Source organism: Bos grunniens, chromosome 9 (assembly GCF_055505025.1).
Source record: "Bos grunniens cultivar Pamir isolate PY7600 chromosome 9, Bosgru_T2T1.0, whole genome shotgun sequence".
NCBI classification, from domain to species: domain Eukaryota; kingdom Metazoa; phylum Chordata; class Mammalia; order Artiodactyla; family Bovidae; genus Bos; species Bos grunniens.
Genome location: NC_141173.1, coordinates 72,583,245 through 72,605,514, shown reverse-complemented (window position 1 = coordinate 72,605,514; position 22,270 = coordinate 72,583,245). Strand labels below are relative to the sequence as shown.

General features: G+C 41.9%; 1 protein-coding gene across 44 annotated transcripts in view; it reads right to left on the bottom strand.

The window, feature by feature from the left end:
* The window catches only part of EYA4 (EYA transcriptional coactivator and phosphatase 4), a 365,804-nt gene that overhangs the window by 137,513 nt on the left and 206,021 nt on the right, over positions 1-22,270 (bottom strand). The window lies entirely within an intron of this gene.

Here is a 22,270-nt window from a genome sequence, read left to right as displayed (position 1 = left end):
GAAATGGAAACCTGTCCTGACAGTCGTTCAGTTAGTGAGAGTTCAACCAACTGATGCAATTTCACTTCAGAGGTAAAAATTCAACTTAATGAAAGTCTATTGCATAAGCTTTTTTCTTGTGGAAAAAAGAGAGATTATTCAAAAAGTTAAAAAAAAAAAACCTCAAAGTCTTTCAAATAAACTAGTTTAAACAACCTCTCACCCTTCCCAAGACACACAGAATCAATCCACATGGTTTGTAAAACCAGTCTGGTTACTCTCTGGAGTCCCATGGTAGAAAACAAGCATGCATTCCTTTGCTAATCATCTGATTCTTGACTTGAACACAAACCTACATTTTGCATGTCTTATCTTTTTTCCAATTTGATTTAGCAGCCCCTTGACTTTAATTAAAAGGACCCTCAATGCATGACCATGGGAGAAAGGATGCACAAAAACATGCAACATAAGGAATTTAGGAGCATATCATACATGCAAGTAAAATAAATCAATTCAAAAACTTTTCAACCCTGTTTAGAGCACTCCTAAATGAGAAATCAAAGACAGATTTGACCAAAGCCAATTATTCCTAATTTTCCTCAAAGATCACTACTTCCCCCTGCATAAAGAAAAAAATTTCCACAAGTAAAATTCAATTAATATCAAGAATCTGTTAGATGAAATTGAATAGATTGGAAATGGAATGGAAAGAGTAAAAGAAGCATTGGCCATATTGAAATTTTGAAAATAATTGTGAAACCTTACATTGTTCTTTCCCATTGTCAGGAAAAGGCCTTGAGTAGTGACTTTGAAGCTTATTGACTGTCTAAGTAGCACCTACAGTCAAATGATGTTATTGGGACACCAACCTTGCTTTGTTTCGCTAAGTTATTGATAGTTGGAGCTTTGCTGTCTATACTCTCACACGGATGCCCTTGTTCCAATGTCAAGTGTCGGTGAGAGTCCTGGCTGAGGTTAACCACCAGAGGCTATAGAAGAGAGCGCTTTTCCCCAGCAAAGCTGAGTGACTTCTGGGACTCTGGAAGGCTGGCTTCATTAGCATCATTTTCTAAGCTTTGTACTTCTCATGTTCTTAAAAACATCCATGAGACACATATGGATTCTTTAAGATACACAGTAGCCTCTCTGACTACAATCCATTGGGTACCTAGGAGGCACCTATTGGGAAAACACACTAGGGAATTTGGGGTTCTTCTCATAGAGACAAGGCCACTACTGAGAGCTGGAAGAAGTCAGTCCTGACAGTCCAGCAACATTCTGGGCAGTCTTGATAACAGAGTTGACTCCTAAAATCTCCTCTTGGAGAAACACTGGTGGGTCACCCACACAATGGGTCTAGTCATGTACACACACCTCATTTTTTCTCTACATTATGGTAACCAGCATTGCTTCTCTTTTTTTAGTAAACAACAATACATAATGAGAAACGAAGAATAATAACTACACCAAGAGCACCTTTGAGACATTATGATTAAAACAGTGCAAAAGTCAGTGTCTGAGCTACAGCAGCTGGTTCTGTCTCCTACTGGATCCCAGGCATGATGCTCCCACAGCAGCTGCTGCATGGAGGCGTGCCTGCTCCCATGGCTTTCTGCCAAACCACATTAATCATCTTTTCCCCAAGCTTGATAGCTAACATCCACATTAGTTGGGACTCTGGATCTTCCATCAGAAGAATACTAGAAAATGAAAAAAAATGGGTAACCTGTAGGAGATAAATAATACAGGATTATATTGAAAGAGGAAACAGATAGAACAGGCTTCATCTTGAAAGCAGGACTCCGTCTTGGGCTGGACTGTGGATGTTGAGCTATAAGCCCAGGATCTATGGAAACGACATACCAACTGGAAAACCAGACAATCACTGCCCCCCCTCCGCTGCCCCCCGACCATGGAAGAGCCCCAGGGCTCGTACCTAGACTCTCCGTAGCCTAAAAGAATATCCTAATCATCTGTGTAACTGAATAAAATCATAAATTGTATTATGCTTATTGGGGTATGACCACAGGCCTATTGATAATTGTCCACTGTTAACTACCTAGGCCTAAAGCATACGGATCACGGGTTTAAGGCATATGAATTATGGTTAACTTGGACTGTATCTTTCTTTTCCTTTGTTCAGACTAGTTTCAGAGAATTTGTGGAGCTGAGTTTGAGCATGTACACTTAGGGTATACAAGGTTTTCACAAAAACTGGTCAGGGTCCTTGGCTAAGAGGAGACTCTAAGAGGAGACTCTGCCTTGGAACCGCCAGAGTAATAAACTGCACTCCACTATCTGCATTGTCCTTCTGAGTGATTTTGTTTCCCAGAACGCGTGGGTACAACATTTGATGCATTGGCCGGGAAACTCCTCACTTCGAGGAGATAAGTCGCATTTGGGACTACTCCGAGGCCTTGCGGATCAAATCTTCTAGAAGGCGGAAGGTGCCTCGCCCTTCTGGAAGGATTCTGCTTCTCAGTGTCTGGACCTTTCATGTTAGCAGGTAGTGGATGGCAGCAGGGCAACTGAGCACTCAGGTGAGGAGGAACCCACCCAGTAGGGTGGAAGAGGGGGCCTGATCACCCCCCTGGGAGGGGCTAGCAGGGGCATGGACCCACAGGAGCCTGGAATAGGCAGGTAGCAACGATTGCCTGGTACACAGATTGACGAGCGTGTGTACCTAGGGCTTAGGCAGAAAATTTGTGAAGGTCATTTAGGAGGTGGTGTCCACGCCGTCTTGGGGAAAATCATTACCAAGCAATCAGCAGGAGATTGTTAGGAGAAGAAACTTGGTCTTTGTGTGCTCGTATTCTGCCCTCCCCAAGGAGGTGTCCTATCTCCTGTGAAATTCTTGACTGTCTCGGAATTATCAGGCCTGAAGGAGGAGGATATATAAGTAAGATTGGCTATTCCGGAGACGGCCTGGGACGTGGGATATTTAACCCATCTGTGTTTTCATCTGCACCTGATCAAGCCCACCAAGGCAGAATGGACTTTAAAAGTTAAGGGAGAAACAGTCTTGGACGACGAGGTGTTTTGATTTTGTCGTGCTGACCAGCAGGTGAAGACACGCTGATCCCCCTTCTCCCTCTGGGATCTGGCAGGTAAGGCTCTTCTCACCCCAATTAGGAAGGAGGCAGAATGGCAATTTAAGTGTTTCATTTAAAGGAAATATCAGAGGTACATAGGGTACCAAGAACTTCGTAGACAGAATGAAAAGGAAAAGTAGAAGAAGGTCTGAGAAGGTAAGCAAGATGGGGGGAAGTGAATCTAAGACAACTGTATTGGAGTACATGATTAAAAATTTAAAGAAGGGATTTGGAGGAGACTATGGGGTAAGAAAAGTTATGACCAACCTAGACAGCATGTTCAAAAGCAGAGACATTACTTTGCCAACAAAGGTCCGTCTAGTCAAGGCTATGGTTTTTCCAGTGGTCATGTATGGATGTGAGAGTTGGACTGTGAAGAAGGCTGAGCGCCGAAGAATTGATGCTTTTGAACTGTGGTGTTGGAGCAGACTTTTGAGAGCCCCTTGGACTGCAAGGAGATCCAACCAGTCCATTCTGAAGGAGATCAGCCCTGGGTGTTCTTTGGAAGAAATGATGCTAAAGCTGAAACTCCAGTACTTTGGCCACTTCAGGTGAAGAGTTGACTCATTGGAAAAGACTGATGCTGGGAGGGATCGGGGGCAGGAGGAGAAGGGGACGACAGAGGATGAGATGGCTGGATGGCATCACTGACTCGATAGACATGAGTCTGAGTGAACTCCGGGAGTTGGTGATGAACAGGGAGGCCTGGCATGCTGCGATTCACGGGGTGGCAAAGAGTCAGACACGACTGAGCAACTGAACTGAACTGATGGGGTAAAGATGATGCCAGACCAACTTCACATACTCTGTGAGGTCCAATGGCCCCCTGTGCGAGTAGGATGGCCACCAGAGAACACCATGAACTTAAAAATCGTGGAAGCAGTCTATACAGTAGTCACAGGAGAGCCAGGACACCCGGATCAATATACATATATTGACTCATGGCTAGGGTTAGCTCAAGACGCTCCTATTTGGACAAGGTTCTGTATCCAGAAGGGAAAGGGAAAAATATTAATGGCACCAAAATTGACTGATGATAAAAAAGGAAATTCTATAGGATTTGGTTGGGGATGACCTAGCTCTTTCCCCATACTGGATAATGATGCGCCCGCCTCCCAGAGCTCCACCAGGACTAGAGGCTGCCTTAATGCCTGATCCAGGGCCAGGTGAAGTTCCTGCAGCAGCTGCTGCTCTTCCTTCAGCTCTCCGAAGATCATGGAGCCACCGTCTCGAGAGGCTCCTATCCCACTAATGGAGACCTCTAGTCAACACCCCCAGAATTCCACCTCAGCCGGAACTCCTAGATTGAATCCACCTCTCCCGGTGGGTACTGATGGGAAGGGGGAAGAAAACACAGGGATTAGACAGAGGCTGTGTTCTGCCAAGGAACAGGGGGAAAGAACCCCACTACAGATTCCCCTCAGAGAGCTCAACAGCCTCTGGTTCAGGACACATGTGGGCACTACCATCAGCCACCTGTAGCCTATTATTACCAGTCATTTCCCTCTACAGATATATTAAACTGGCAGAGATACACTCCACTGTACTCAGGGGAGCCACAAGCCATGATTAGGCTACTGGAGACTATTTTTCGAACCCACCACCCTACATGGGATGATTAATGGAACTACTAGTCTCCCTTTTCAGCACTGAGGAAAGACAAAGGATCCTAACGGAGGCCAGAAAATGGTTAAGAGAAATGGCCCCTGAGGGTACTGCAAACCTACAGCAGTGGGCAGAACTAGCCACCCCCAATGAGAGCCGCATTTGGGACTGTAACACAGAGGAAGAGAGGGGCCACCTGGAGAGATATTGGGCCGCTATTTTACAAGGTCACAAGAGGGAACCCCAAAAACCTATGAGTATGGCAAAGACCTCCAAAGTTATTCAAAGGGAAAGTGAATCACCCTCTGAGTTCTGAGAAAGACTGTGCGAGCCCTGTAGACTTTATACACCAATAGATCCAGAGGCTGCTGGTTCTCAGATGGTGACAAATGCAGCCTTTGTGTCTCAAGCCTACCCTGAAAATGTCAGATGGGGGGACACCAAGTGACTCATGAACTTTTATACATCCCTGAATGCCCAGTACCTTTGTTGGGAAGAGACTTGCTGTTTAAATTGGGGGCACAAGTTACCTTTCCCCCCCGCGAACGACCCACTCTTCAAGTGGGCTCAACCACCTATTTACTCTTCCTCTCAGTAACTCCTCAGATGAATAGAGGTTGCACGGTCTGCTGGAAGGGAAACCAGATGGGCTAAACAGTCGAGAGAGAAAATTAACTCAACAATTCCCTGAGGTCTGGGTGGAAGACAACCCACCCAGGCTTGCAAAACAAGTCCCATTGGTAATAGAACTCAAACCCAGTACAAGGCCCACCTTGGGCCTGCCAGACCTTCCTAAGCCGTTTACTCTTTACATGACTGAAAAGAACTAGGTAGCTATGGGAGTGTTGTCGCAGACTATGGGGACATGGGACAGACCCGTGGCTTATATCCCGCAATCACTGGACAATGTTGCCACTGGGTGGCTAGGATGCTTATGGGCAGTTGCTGCAGTTGCCTTACTGGTATGGGAGGCAACCAAGCTGTCTTTGGGCCAAGATTTGATCATAAAAGTCCTGCATGAGGTCAACAGTCTCCTGCGAGGGGACCCCCATAAATGGCTGTCAATATCCTGGATTACTCAATACCAGTGACTGTTATGTGAGAACCCACATGTTACTATTGAGCCTTGTCAGGCCTTGAATCCAGCCACTCTTCTTCCTATGGGAGAAGGTGGGCCCTCACATGATTGCAAAGAATGTGCGAGCAGACCTGACTTAGAGACCAGCCAATCCCAGACCCAGATTTGGTCCTGTACACCAATGGCACCAGCCTGGTGAAACAAGGACGACTGTCAGGATATGCAGTAGTCATGGAAGAAACCGTCACTGAGGCTAGCTCTCTGCCATCACACTGGTCCGCTCAAGGGGCAGAACTATATGCTCTAATCTGGGCCCTCCAGCTATCAAGAGTTAAAATCAAACATTTACACAGACTCTAGGTATGCTTTTGCCACACTACATGTACACAGGGATCTGTATAGGAGAGAGGCCTTTTGAGAGTTAGTGAAAAAGATATTAAAAATAAGGAAGAAATTAAGACCCTATTAGATGCTGCCTGGGAACCAGAAAGGGTTACAATCTTACACTGCCGAAAACATCAAAAAGAGGATAATCCCCTGGGCTCGGGGAACAGACTGGCAGTTAAGACCGCTAAACAAGCAGCCGAGGTATTGGGGGTGACAAGTGAAGCCCCTATTAAAGCTCTCGTATTGGCAGAGCTGCTTGAGCTAAGGCTGGACTCTCCAAAATACACTGAAGCCCAAAACCAACTAGCCAAAGCAGAAGAGGCCATCAAGACTGAAAAGGGATGGTGGGAATTGCCAGATGCCAAATTATTGGTACTGGAGGAACTGATACCCACTCTGGTAAGCCAAACACACCAAGCGACCTACCTAGGCCATGATAAACTGGAAGAGCTAATTTGAAAATATTTCTTGGTTCCCCGCCTCTCTTCCCTATGCAGGACAAAATCTCAGACTGCACTGCCTGCTCACAGGTCAGTGCTGCCTCTTGGCACAGACAGAAACCTCCAGGGATTCAGCTAAAAGGCATGGTGCCCTCTGAACAACTGGAAGTGGACTTCCACAGACATGACCATTACCTGCTGGTCATGGTATGTACATTCTCGGTATGGGTAGAAGCTTTTCCTACCCTGACTGAAAGAGCATCAGAAGTAGACCAGTGCCTGCTTAGGGAGATAGTTTCCAGATTTGGATTTCCTACCAGCATTGGATCGGACAATGGCCCGGCTTTCGTAGCTGATTTAGTACAACAAGAAAGCAAAAATTCAAACATCAAGTTGAAATTACATACAGCATATAGGCCCCAGAGTTCTGGGATGGTGGAAGGAACCAACCGGACACTTAAAGAGACACTCTCCAAGTGGATCATAGAGACTGACTGCTCCTGGGTGGATTTGTTTCCAACGGCTCTGCTCAGACTCAGGATGACCCCACGGTCCCATGGCTATTCTCCCTATGAAACTGTGTATGGGAGGCCCCTTCCATAACAAAACAGGTATCAACAAAGGCAATGCCAAAGAATGCTCAAACTACCGCACAATTGCACTCATCTCACACGCTAGTAAAGTAATGCTTAAAATCCTCAAGCCAGGCTTCAGCAATACGTGAACTATGAACTTCCAGATGTTCAAGCTGGTTTTAGAAAAGGCAGAGGACCAGATATTAAATGGCCAACATCCGCTGGATCATGGAAAAAGCAAGAGAGTTCCAGAAAAACATCTCTTTCTGCTTTATTGACTATGCCAAAGCCTTTGATTGTGTGGATCAGAACAAACTGTGGAAAATTCTGAAAGAGATGGGAATACCAGACCACCTGACCTGCCTCTTGAGAAACCTATATGCAGGTCAGGAAGCAACAGTTAGAACTGGACATGGAACAACAGATTGGTTCCAAATAGGAAAAGGAGTACGTCAAGGCTGTATATTGTCACGCTGCTTATTTAACTTCTATGTAGAGTACATCATCGGAGAAGGCAATGGCAACCTACTCCAGTACTCCTGCCTGGAGAATCCCATGGACAGAGGGGCCTGGTGAGCTGCAGTCCATGGGCTCGCTAGGAGTCGGACACGACTGAGCGGCTTCACTTTCACTTTTCACTTTCATGCATTGGAGAAGGAAATGGCAACCCACTCCAGTATTCTTGCCTGGAGAATTCCAGGGACGGGGGAGCCTGGTGGGCTGACGTCTATGGGGACGCACAGAGTCGGACACGATTGAAGCAACTTAGCAGCAGCAACAGCAGCAGAGTACCTCATGAGAAACGCTGGGCTGGAAGAAGCACAAGCTGGAATCAAGATTGCTGGGAGAAATATCAGTAACCTCAAATATGCAGATGACACCACCCTTATGGCAGAAAGTGAAGAAGAACTAAAGAGCCTCTTGATGAAAGTGAAAGAGAAGAGTGAAAAAGTTGGCTTAAAGCTCAACATTCAGAAAACTAAGATCATGGCATCCGGTCAAATCACTTCATGACAAATAGATGGGGAAACAGTGGAAACAGTGGCTGAGTTTATTTTTCTGGGCTCCACAATCACTGCAGATGGTAATTGCAGCCATAATATTAAAGACGCTTACTCCTTGGAAGGAAGGTTATGGCCAACCTAGATAGCATATTACAAAGCAGAGACATTACTTTGCCAACAAAGGTCCATCTAGTCAAGGCTATGGTTTTTCCAGTGGTCATGTATGGATGTGAGAGTTGGACTGTGAAGAAAGCTGAGCGCCGAGGAATTGATGCTTTTGAACTGTGGTGTTGGAGAAGACTCTTGAGAGTCCCTTGGACTGCAAGCAGATCCAACCAGTTCATCCTAAAGGAGATCAGTCCTGGGTGTTCATTGGATGGACTGATGTTGAAGCTAAAACTCCAATACTTTGGCCACCTGATGTGAAGAGCTGACTCATTTGAAAAGACACTGATGCTGGGAAAGATTGAGGTCAGAAGCAGAAGGGGACGACAGAGGATGATATGGTTGGATGGCATCACCGACTCTATGGACACGGGTTTGGGTGAACTCCGGGAGTTGGTGATGGACAGGGAGGCCGGGAGTGCTGCAGTTAATGGGGTCGGAAAGAGTCGGATATGACTGAGTGACTGAACTGAACTGAACTGAAGGGGAGATGAGATTTCACAGCAGATGGAACAACTGGGTAAGGTAATAAATCAGGTAACTAAGTTTGTACAAGAAAGGGTTGCCATTCTCTCTTGGGGAACAGATTCACAAATTTGTGCCTGGGGATCAGGTGTGGGTCAATGACTGGAAACGACTCCTTGGCCCCACAGTGGAAGGCTCCATATACTGTTGTTTTAACCACCACTAGAGCAGTTAAGGAGAAGGCAATGGCAACTCACTCCAGTACTCTTGCCTGGCAAATCCCATGGACGGAGGAGCCTGGTTGGCTGCAGTCCATGGGGTCGCTAGGAGTTGGACACGACTGAGCAACTTCACTTTTACTTTTCACTTTCATGCATTGGAGAAGGCAATGGCAACCCACTCCAGTATTCTTGCCTGGAGAATCCCAGGGATGGGGGAGCCTGGTAGGCTGCCATCTCTGGGGTCGCACAGAGTAGGATACTACTGAAGCGACTTAGCAGCAGCAGCAGCAGCAGCAGCAGAGCAGTTAAAGTTGAAGGTGTCACTCCCTGGATCTGCCATATGAGGATGAAGAGAACATACCATGCAGACCCAGAAAACGCTCAGTGGACTGCACAGAGGCACCCCACTGACCTTCAAGAGACTAAGATCATCCTTAAGAAGAAGAAGGAAAAGAAGATCCTGGATGAGCCCCTCAGGATGAAGCCACATAATCAACTCCTGCTGCTTGGCTGCATCAACGTGATTTTGAATTTAACTTCCGTTTCAACTCAGAACAATGTTTTCATCTCATGGACACATTCCTATGCAGACTTCCACAACACCTCCAACTGCTGTGTTGTGGGGCTATGCCTCTGTCTGTGATGGATGGATTTCCTTGGTGGGTGTCACTGCCCCACCAAGGAGATTTTAAAGCACTCTGCTCTTTTCTGGGACAACAAAAAAAGACTTTCCTCTCTCTTGTCAGTCATAATCTCTCCCTGCTCTCTTGGTGTAAGCCAGACCTACAGTCAATAGACTTGGGTCACGGGGTTACATTTGATGTAATCACCAGTTTCACAGGAGTAACAAAAGCCTATACCTAATATTTAAAGAACAAAAGGAAAAAAAAAACCCTGACTGGCAAGGAAGGACAGGCCTCTACGTATGTTGAACAATTCTACCAAGTCTGGGATGAATATTTCTGGATGACTCCAGAAAAGGGTCAATTAATTACTCCTGCCGCTATATGCTGGGAACAAAAAGGACAAAGGGTAGGGTTTGGTGACCTCCATTAGACCCAAAAGAACTAAAATATATAGGGTACCTATCCCCTCAAAAATGTAAACGAACATTCGAGGTCACATACCACCCCAGCCAGTCCATCCATTGGCCAGGCTCTGATTGGAAATACAGCCCTGTAATCCGCTGGATGGCACCAAATGGAATCCAATGGCTTTGTGGGCCTAACCTTTGGCCTTGGTTACCAATCCACTGGGTAGGCCGCTGCACACTGGGATTCACTTTTGCCTATGGCAGCATAAAGCTTAACCTACAACAAGCCCTGGTAAATCTACCTTATTTACATGCTAGGTGGACAAGATCTGTGTTTCAGTGGTATGAGTATATTGCTGCCTTATTTGTACCTTCTATAGGGACAACAGATATTATGATTAAAGTGGAGGCCTGGACTAATTTCACAAAACAGGCCCTCCTAGATGGTGCTAAAGCCATTCAAGCCTTAAATGAAGAACAAATCCAAATGAGAAAAGTGGTATTTCAAAATAGAATGGCTTTGGACATGCTCACAGCTGCTCAAGAAGGGACCTGTGCTATAATTAAGGTTGAATGTTGTGTATATATTCCTGATTTATCTGGCAATGTATCAGCTGCTTTAGATGACATGAAAAACCAGGTAAAAGCAATGTCAAATGAAAATGAATTTTTCTGGACTTCGGTCCTATCTTGGGTGAAGGTTGATTGGCAGAAAACTATATTTACCATTGTTACCAGTTGCCTTGATAGTTCTGTTTTGTGGATCCTGCATTTTACAATGTATTATGAACTTTATAAGCCAAAGGTTGGCGTCGTTCTCCCAAACTGGTGGTCAGACAGCCACGGTGCAATATATCCCTATGAGTGATGCTCATAGTATGAGTTAAGAGCATCAAAAGTGGGGAATGAAGGAGGAAACAGACAGAACAAGGTCCATCTTTAAAGCAGGACTCCATCTTGGGCCGGACTGTGGACTTTGAGTCAGTATCTATGGAAACGACATACCAACTGGAAAAACAGACCCTCCCCCCAACCGCCCCCCTCTGCCGCCCGCGCCGCCCCCCCCACCGCCAATGGACGAGCCCCAGGGCTCGTATCTAGACTCTCCGTCACCTAAAAGAATACCCTAATTATCTGTGTAACCGAATAAAATCATAAACTGTATTATGCTTATTGGGGTATGACCACAGGCTTATTGATAATTATCCACTGTTAACTACCTAGGTTTAAGGCATATGCATCACAGTTTTATCACGGGTTATCTTTGACTGTTCTTTCTTCTCCTTTGTTCAGACTAGTTTCAGAGAATTTGGGAGGCGGGTTTGAGCATGTACATTTAGGATATATAAGGTTTTCACAAAAACTGGTCGGGGTTCTTGGCTAAGAGGAGACCCTGCCTTGGGCCCGCGGGTGTAATAGACTGCACTCCACTGTCTGCATTGTCCTTCTGAGTGAGTTTGTTTCCCGGCATGCATGGCTACAACAATATCACTTCATGTAATAAGGTTGTGTGTGTTCTTGAAAAGATGGTATTATTTTTGAGAAGTATGGAATTTCTACAAACTAACCACATGACAGAATGCAACAGACAAGCTCTTATTTACCTATAGAACAGAATATTTAAATCAACAGCACAATTAGAAGGAAGTCCCTTTGTATAGAAGTAATTCTAAAATGTGTTATGATGATAAACACAATTTAACTTTTACATAAAGAATCAAGGTGAGCAACTAATGAGAGTCATTAGACTGTACTAAGGGTTGCCCTCAGACATTTCTAATGCATACCGGGCTTCTAGCACTATGCCACAACATCCCACATGACTAAGCCTTTTGCATTCTTACATTTATGCTTCATTATTCTTCTGTTCTTTTTATGTCATACTGTCACTTGTCAATACTATCACTATGACTATTTGTAATAGGACCAGTTGTTTAAATTCACCTAATATATAGTAGGTACTTCTTTAAGTGTCTTCCCTACATTGCTTAATTTAGTCCTTAAAAGAACCCCATGGGAGAATGGTATATTCCCATTTTACAGATAAGGATATCCGAGGCACAGAGAAGTAAAGTAGTTTGCAACAAGGCCAAACAGCTGGAATCTGAACTCAGATAGTCTACCATATTTGCTTAGTATATCAAGTGAGCAGGGCCATATCCACCTTATTATGGTATGAGTCTGAAAAAACCTGGGCTTCCCCAGTGGCACAGTGGTTAAAAATCCCCCTGCAACGCAGGAGACACAAGAGATGTGGGTTCGATCCCTTAATCAGGAAGATCCCCTGGAGTAGCAAATGGCAACCCATTCTGGTATTCTTTCCTGGAAAATCCCATGGACAGAGGAGCCTGGTGGGCTACAGTCCATAGGGCTGCAAAGAGTTGGACATGACTGAACAGAGCACACACTTGAAAACTAGAGATATATGTAGTATAAGAGAACATACACTCCAAGACAGCATCAGAGAGAAGCAAGCATGTGAGTTTGGGGGAATCAACTCTTGGACACCTAGCTCTGTCAACAGGCTTTTTTCTTTCTCTGTAGTTCACAAGTATGCCTGTGTAGGTCAAATCTGTTGGATAACTGAGTGTGGCAAGTTTGCTGAGCTTTGAAAATTAATTATAATTACAACAAAAACATTTTATAATATAAGCTTATTTATGTTTATCTGAGGTTGGATATTTTTCCATTAGAAATTTACTTTTTTAGGAAGAGCAGAGTTTAATTTTGGTTACATGAACGTTAAGAATATAAAGACAGTTATTTGGCACAGTAAGCATGCCAGAAAGACATCAAGTATCAGGTGATAGAAATTCATAAACACATGAACAAAGAATCCATTCATCCTTTGGCTTACTGAAAAGCAAATGAGAACATTGTGTAGGTTGCTAAGACAACTGAGATGTGATGATTAAATGTGAGATAATGAGCAGAATCTCTGTACCTTTACGACTCAAATTTTTAGAATCTTTACTAAGCTCTAGTCTATATTTATGGCTGCAACTTTAACAGCATTTCTTAAACAAAAAAGAAAGAAAGAAAGAAAGAAACCAAACAGGCTTCAGGCTTTTGAAGACGCTTGAAGTCTTCCGATCAGAAGAGAGCGCTGGTATTAGAGAACGTGTGTGGTGTGGCAAAGAGAGGCGTTCCTGGCTGGGGATCAGCCCCACCTTGTAGCAATGATGGATGAGGTGCTTGCCAGAAACTATTACCGATGAGTCAAGAAAAAATATTTGCAACTGATTTATGTAAATTCCAAGTAAATATTTTCAAAAATACGGGAAAGACTAGAAATAGTTGCTTTTTTTAGAATGTGGCTATTTCAAATTTGAAACCCTGAGCTCTCTGTCTTGGCTACACTGTTCTAGCTGTTGCTTGAACATGCCAGACAGGCATCCATGGAAGGGCCTGTGCATTGCTCAACCTGAAGGGAGTGCACTTTCCCCCGCTTTCTTCTTGACTTAACTTCAAATCTTTACTTTTAAGTATCATCCAATTGAAAATCACAATCTACTCCCCCAATACTCCCCATCTCCCCTTTTATCACTAGAACTAATTGCTTTCTAAGATACTCCACTGTTACGTATGCTTCTATTTTGTTACTGAAGTATCTCAAACCTTCAAACCAGTGCCTGACACACAGTTGATACCCAATAAACAATAACTTGAAGGGCAAGAATAAATGTTCCTATAATTGAACTGCTGAAAAGAAAACTAAGGTCCTCTAGTTTGTTCTCATTTTAAGTTGAGAATATATATAAATATATTTATATTTATATAAATATAATATAAATTGAGGGTCCCCCAATATAAAACGGGACCCTCAATGCTTCTACTCACGTTGAATAACAATTTTAATTATTACTGTGATGCAAAGTAATGTCTTATCTTAGCTCCTCTGATCTTCTGGATAAAAGTCACTAAACAAATGCTACTTTATGTGATGTGTTACTCTGACCAAATAATTCAAAGCAGCTCACAGTCTCCAGAAAGGCTGCTTTAGATTATTAACCATAAAGACTTCAGAGGAACTCAGTTTACTGTAGAAGTGACTGGCCAGGAAGATAGCCATTCTCTGGAAGTCATCACTAATACATGCGGGGAAGTCAGGAGTTTTCTCATTTTGGGAGAATAATGCAGTTTGTTAGAAAGAAGAAGCCAGATTCCTTCCACTGCTACCATGTCTATTTCAAGTCAAATCTATTATTTTATATTCTTAACACACATAAAAATACATGATGTAGAAAATTTAGAAAATGTGTTTAAACCATGAAAAAAAATTGTGTATAATGTCTTCTCCGAAATAACCACAATTTGCTAAGTGTCTCTCAGGTCTTTTAAGTAAGTTTCACTTTTGCTTCCCTTGCCTCCACGTACCTGTGCCATGACTGATCTGTCATCGCAAGTACAATTTTAATAACATTATTACCTGATCAGAAATCCACTGGTGACCTCCTAATGCCTGAAAGGCAGGTGGCCAAAATTTCAAGTTTGGACTGCAACTGATTAATGGCTAGTGTATTTCTTTAGGTATGCTTGAGAGTTGGCTTCAAAAGAAAGAAGTCCAAACCTAGACAGTCATTTTGGCAAAATTGCCCTCTGAAAAATAATTTAATTTGCAGGATGAAGTGCATTCATCTATTATCTAACAACTGGATTAACCACACGAACTGGAGAAAGTGATTTATATTTGGATTGGTATTTGAGAGCAGAAAAGGAGATTGGGTTTAACTGGTCAACTTGAGGATAGGAGCAAGAAGGTTAAAAATTGGGAGCAGGGTTTATAAAAAGAGGTGAAAGGAACTCATCTTACTTTGAAGTCTGGTTGCCATTCCACATAATGCTCTCTTAAGAGATCTCTGCTTTGCAGATCATAGTTGTAGATGTCTGATATAAAATTGAGCTCCAAATCTCCATACTAGTGAAATAGATAACCAGTGAGTTATATGTATTTAGAGAAATGATACGTGCTGGATTAAAATGAAGGACTTGGGACAAGGGTGCTGGATGAAGTAGGTGGGCAGGAAAGAGGTAGAAGGTTGAGGGCACTTGATCAGGTTATCTGCTCAGCATCCTTTCCTTGGAAGTTGTTCTTACCACTGAGTCATATGCTCCCAGACATGGCTCTGGAAAGCCACTCAGGTATCACTCTTTCCTGGAAATTTGGAAGAGAAATAAAGAAAAAGAGAGAGATTCTATTATATGGGTACCTAAAGAGGTAAAAATTTAAAAATCAGAAAGAAGCAGTGTCACATGCATATTTTCCTCCTATTATAAGTCCAGGAGCAAAAATAAGACAGAGCAGCCAATGGGCATAAACAGAGAGAAAGACATTGAAGCAGCCAAGCAGTGAGGACACAGTGGATTAGAGATAAACAGAAAGTCAGTCCCTGGTTGCCAGACCTTATGAGATCCAGCAAGCCCTATCTTCTCAATTTATCTAAGATATTATACTCCTGTTTAAAATCAGAGCAAAACAACAAAAACCTCCCCTTTTCTACCTAAACTGGTTCACACTAATAGCTGCAACTAATAAAGGTCCTAACTAAAATAACTAGGAATCCAAGCCAACCACAATTTATGCAAATTTACCTATTTTCCAATCTCATCAACTATTTCTCCACACAAATCAAATCAAGACTAGTCACCAACCATCCATAAAAGATACCTTTCATTTCAGTTTCTAGTTCTTTCCCTCACTCTTAACCTTACTGTGGTTTCTCTTCCCCCATTTCTTCGAATCTTATCTGTCCTCTGATACCCAGCTGTTGCCCTAAATATTCCATTCAACTCTTCCTAACCACTTTAGTCCACAGTGTTCAGCACTCAGGCTATACTCTGGTGTACCATTCTCAACCATTCCTCAGTGAAATGAGCTCATCTGTAGGATGAGCAGGGAAGTACTGTCCTACACAGATGCTCTCGGGTAAGTGCCTAGTACACAAATAGCATATTTTACTCTAATGTCTATGCAGGAAATGGTGACAGGAGAAAGGACTGAAAATCAAGGTACCTAAGCAACTGGCATATATATATATATATTTTTTTTTTTCTGGAATTTCATGTACTCGTCTGTCAATCTGGAACTAAAGGATGAAAATTAAGTGGAATCAATGAATATCTAGCACACCAGAATAAGGGCACAAGGAAAGCGAGTAACAGGTAGCCCAGGTAATCCTTGACATCTTATGGACAGCAAATTGGCATGAATAGTATATGTCCTTATTTTTAACGTCTTGCCACAATTTCACTTTGAAGGTTATTGGTTCATGCTTCTATGTATACTCTGAATATCTACTAAATACTGTCTGTCAGATTAATGACTAATGCCATATGGAAAGTGTATTATTTAAGAAGGGCTTGTCCAAAAATTCCACAGACTAGAAAGGCAAGGTTGATATCCAATGAAGCCACAGAGGATTTGTTGTGTTAGTTCAGAGGTGAGATGACAGAAGCTTGAACTTTCTTAGTGGCAGTGATCAGGGGCAGGGGCAGGGGCAGGGAAAAGTGAATTTCAATACATAGTTTGATTTGGGAAAGGAAAGAAAGAAATAAGGCTTATTCTGAAGTTCTGAGGCAGGACAACTGAGAGCATTATCACTAAACAGAAAAGATGCTGGGGGAGGAAAAGTAAACATTATGATTCTGTTCAAAGGGAGTTTGAGACGGCTGGGAAAAATCCCTAATAAAATTGCATTAGGAGTTTGTATCTCTCCCAAGAGAGACTGCATGCTGATTGTGTATATTTGGAAGTTATCCAGGGGGGTGCTAGTGGTAAAGAAATTCGACTGCCAGTGCAGGAGACACAAGAGATGAGGGTTCAATCCCTGGGTCAGGAAGATCCCCTGGAGTAGGGAATAGCAACCCCCTCCAATATTCTTGCCTGGGAAATCCCATGGACAGAGGAGCCTGGTGGGTTACAGTCCATGAGGCTGCAGAGTCAGATAAGACTAAGCACTGAGCACATTCACTTAGCAGGTATGTATTGAAGATCTGCTATACGTCAGGCCCTGCACTGTACCCTAATGTTACGATGGGGAGCAAAAGAAAGCAGAGACGATCCCTCATTTTGTGGAGTTTATAGTGTAGTGCATGAGGCAGGCATTAATCAAAGTAGGCTACTTGGAAGGAGAAGCAGATGAGGCCATGAGGCCCTATGACAGTAGGACCAGAGGTAGCTGGTTGGCCAGCAAAGGCTTCCCTAAGAAAGCAGCAGTGCACAGAGAGAAACACCAGAAGGATGAGTTGAAATTCAGTAGGTGAGCAAAGCTGGGGGCAAGGGGTTCTAGTTAAAGAAGGGAAGAAATGATCCAGCCTCTGGAAGGAGAAGCTTGGCATCTGTAAATGTAGATCTTCTGACAGAGGAAGCCTGAATGACACTGAGACTAGAGTCACAGGAAGTGGCCAGAGCATTCTAGACATTGTGGGCTACGTCAAGAGTTGTCAACAGAGATTGTATGTGAAAAAAAAAGAAATGGAAGGAAAGCAAAAAATGATCAAGAATAGAATCTCAAGATCTGAAGATAGTCAATAATGTAACTAAGTCCAAGAAATGGTTAAATAATTCCATGAACTATACAGTTAGTTGTGTTACTGCAAGAATCTAAGTTTACTGGAACTACATTATGAAAATTTGAGGAAATGCAACCTGGTATTAATAATTTTTGATGCTTCTTAGAGACAGAATATGAGGCTAGATGCCCCTCTGATTTGACACAGTGAAATACAATGTGCATATTCAGCAAAGAGCCCTCAGCTTTCCCTGCTATGAAAAAATGTAACATTTAATTTTTTTGACAGGCAATTATATACAGATAAACATTTCAGACTTCTGGAATTACTGCAATAATTATTTTACTAGAACATAATCATGTATAACCTAATACCTTTAAATATAACATTGTCAAATCATAACTATTTACATAAGATGAATTAGTTGCAGTTTTTAAGCTTTTAAAACATAGGCATCGAATAGCTAAACTTCCTGAGGTTCACTTAAATATTATGATATTAAACTGAGACTAATTCTGAAGCTTTGTTGAAAGCTGGAGAGTTGTTCTGCCTTTCTCTTGATAATTGTAGTTAGTATTGACTAGGGAACCCTCCCCATTACACAGAGTCTTTTGTCATTCACCATGTGCAAAAACTATCATCTTAGCTATCCATACCATAAGTACTTCCTATGTATATACTTTAATATTCTCCTTTAGATCTCTTTACTATAATCTACTGGCAATACTGAAGCCATAATGAAAGCCAAAATAGGAAAAGAACTGGTATAATTCCTAGAAGTCACTTCAGAGCTCAATTTCACCAAAATTTTTATTTCCATGTATTCCTTAATTAACAAAACAAGTACATAACAAAACTGCCTGATTTGAGTTTTATTTCCTTTCTAAGCTCTTGATCTCTTGAAAATGCTCTACTAGTTAGAGCCCAAAAAGGAAAAAGTGAAGAGAAACAGAAGTTCAACAGAGATATTATTTGGGAACTATTTTAACATAAAGGCAGTCTAAGATATTTGCCAACAATGAAATAAATTACTTCACCTCATATGACAAATGAAAGGTAGATGAGCTAAAAAACAGGTGAAGCTCATAGAGCATTCTAACTTCACTCATCTAGGTGATATCTATTACATTAAAATTAAACAAAAACCATGTATGTTTAGGGATGGCTCATGTAAGACACAAATCTGCAAAAAGTCACCATGAACATAGAAAAAAATCAACATAAAAATGACACATCAGATTTTGTTTTAAATGGTCTGTCTGCTGCCGCCAAGTCGCTTCAGTCATGTCTGACTCTGTGCGACCCCACGGACTGCAGCCTACCAGGCTTCTCCGTCCATGGGATTCTCCAGGCAAGAACACTGGAGTGGGTTGACATTTCCTTCTCCAATGCTTGAAAGTGGAAAGTGAAAGTGAAGTCACTCAGTCATGTCTGACTCTTAGGGACCCCATGGACTGCAGCCTACCAGGCTCCTCCATCCATGGGATTTTCCAGGCAAGAGCACTGGAGCGGGGTGCCATTGCCTTCTCCATGGTCTGTCTAGTAAGACTTAATTTTAGGGTAAGATAAAGCATGAGAAATAAAACTTTTAGTTTTCTCAGTACCCATTTTAAGGTTAACATGAGTTTTAGGAACAAAGGCCAACAACACTACATTCTCAACATTGTTATGACACAGAGGAAAGTGAAAAAAAAAAAAAGTACATTTAAGGAATGTCAGTTCTTCTACGAAGCACATTCTATCGCTTTCCACGTACCACCAAGTTCTACACAGTATTATGAAACTGAACAAATACTAACCTCTGACTTCCAGTATACATACATAATGTTCTTTCTAAGAAAACATTTTACCTTCCTGATACTGCATGAGTTTGTAAACTCTCTTTTTACTAATCTACTAGTCACATTGGCAGCTCAAGACTCTCTTTCCAAAAGAGGAATTAAGGCCAAGCAAGACAAAGAATTTGCTGATACACATATGTCACTCCAAGAATTTCCCTGACAAAGTCTCCACGCCCAATTTAATTACTTCCCTACTGTAAAAACACTTTCCATCTGCATTTATTCTAATCTTTTCAAATCCAAAACCAACACACTATAAAGCTAGCTAAATAAATGAATGATATTAGCTTTAGGTTCCAAGACAGGGAGCATTTTATAAGGCAGTGGGTCTCCAGGTCCCATGCATTTTATGCTGATACAGTATTTCATTTTGAGCTCAGTTCTTTGTTTTAGATTTGTTTAGAATAGAATTACTTAGCCCCGGGCCTTAAATCTCTCTCTCTTTCTCTCTTTCACACACACACAGGGAAGGGAAGGAGTTGGGGGGAGAGAGAACATGAATGTCTGTGGTTCTTAATAAGCAAAAAGAATGTACCCGTACATGTATACACTAAAGTAATGCTGTCCAGTGTCTATAATAAAAGCATTTTCATGTAGTTTTTTTTTTTCAGTTGTTCATAAAAACTGAACCTCAGTACATGCATATACTGAATAATATTTTTGGCCTCCCTTGACTTGTTGACTGTTTGCAAGTTATTGTATCCTTTCTGTGCACGATGTTCTTTAGCTCTTCTTTATTCTCTGGCCTTTCCATCTTAGGTTTTTATAAATAAGATTTGTTTTACTTGTTTATTTTTTATATTACTAAGCTTTAGTGCCCTTAGAAATTGATTTGCCTTAGGTGGTGTGGTGGTGAAGAATCCACCTGCCAATGCAGGACACACAGGTTTGATCCCTCTAGAGTAGGACATGGCAACCCACTCCAATATTCTCGCCTGGAAAAACCCGATGGACAGAGGAGTCTGATGGGCTATAGCCCATGGGGGTCACAAAGAGTCAGGCACAAATGAACATGCATACATGGAAAGGATCCATATATTGCAGATTAGAAAACTTTTACGAGCAGCTAATCCATGGCAACTAAATAGTAGTTTATAAGAAGTCATTTTTCAATTAATATATATTGTATAATAATATATAATAAAATGTATTTAAAATAATCTATTAAACATAACTTATTTACCATAAATGTAAAATTGTATTTTTAAGGCTATATGGGCTGGGATTTCCTAGATAAGACAATGATCTAGTTCCAGGTTTAAATACATTGAAATCTGAACTCTGTCTTCTGGAACTTATTGATATAAACTGTAAACACTGAATCAGTTTAGTGACTTTCTGCTTGTTTAAAATTTATTAACGTACAGCACTATTTGTTCAAAACTCTTGAGTGGCCTCAAAAATTAAAAAAAATTGATATACAGTATTAATAAAAATAATAATTATGTTGTTCTGTTTTCCCTACTACCCATCAAGACCAGCAGCTTGCAAAGACTATCTAATTAGCTAAATAACAAGTCATAGGTGGATTTCTCATAGATGTCAGCAAAATGGTCAGGAAGGAAACATCCACAAGCAATAGAGCTTGAGTTTCCTCTCTCCATATGTCCTGGAATTGCTCTACTTTGTAAGAAAAAATTTAATAGTTCACCCATTTCCCAATGTTCCAATAAACTAAAACTATTTGGTTCTATATTGATACCTAATCATAAAAGACAAAGATCAAATGTCAAAAATCCTATACCATATCATATATTAATACTTTTGATGATTCAAAAGAAAAAAAACACATACAATCATTTCACTATCTATCCATAATATATATAGGAATTAATTACAGGAATATCATATTACATAAGAACAAAGATTTACTCAAACTGTAAATGGACTATATATAGTATATATTTGCCTTCTAAAAGGAAAATACAATGGTCATTAACATTATACCTAGATCTGTATTGTTTTACTGTACCAAGAAAATCATTATATACATCATAGGCTGGAATGAGTAGAACAAAATAAACTAGACCCATTTCATCATTAAACACAAATTTGTTAACGCAATAAGTTGAGTTATACCATTAATATTAGGTTGGCCAAATATTTCGCTCAGGTTTTTCTGTGATGGTATGAAAGACCTGAACAGACTTTTTGGCCAACCCAATATTACTATATGAAGGGTGTGTGTGTGTACGTGTTCAGTCATGTTCAACTCTTTGTGACCCCATGGACTACAGCCTGCCAAGCTCCTCTGTCCATGGAATTTTCCAAGCAAGACTACTGGAGTGGGTTGCCACGCCCTCCTTCAGGGGATCTTCCTGACCCAGGAATCAAACCTGAATCTCTTGTGTCTCCAACACTGGCAGATGAATTCTTTACCGCTAGCGCCACCTGATTACTATTGTAATAGTATTTAAAATACTTTTACTGACTTTTAAAATTGAGGCCTGGGTTTTTAGACAAAAACAGTGAAAATGTATAGGCCTAAAAATGTCTGTTGTGCACCTGGTCCAGGCACAAACAAGTAAATGGTGCCCAAGTCCTGTATGTAGTGGTCTGATCACTTTAATTCATCATTTCTTCAGGCTTTATATAAACATAAAAAGAATATCAGGGCTTCCCTGATAGCTCAGCTGGTAAAGAATCTGCCTCCAATGCAGGAGACCCCACTTCAATTCCTGGGTCAGGAAGATCCCCTAGAGAAGAGATAGACTACCCACTCCAGTATTCTTGGGCTTCCCTGGTGGCTCAGGTGGTAAAGAATTCGCCTGCACTGTGGGAGACCTGAGTTTGATCCCTGGGTTGGGAAGATCCGCTGGAGGAGGGCATGGCAACCCACTCCAGTATTCTTGCCTGGAGAATTCCAATGGACA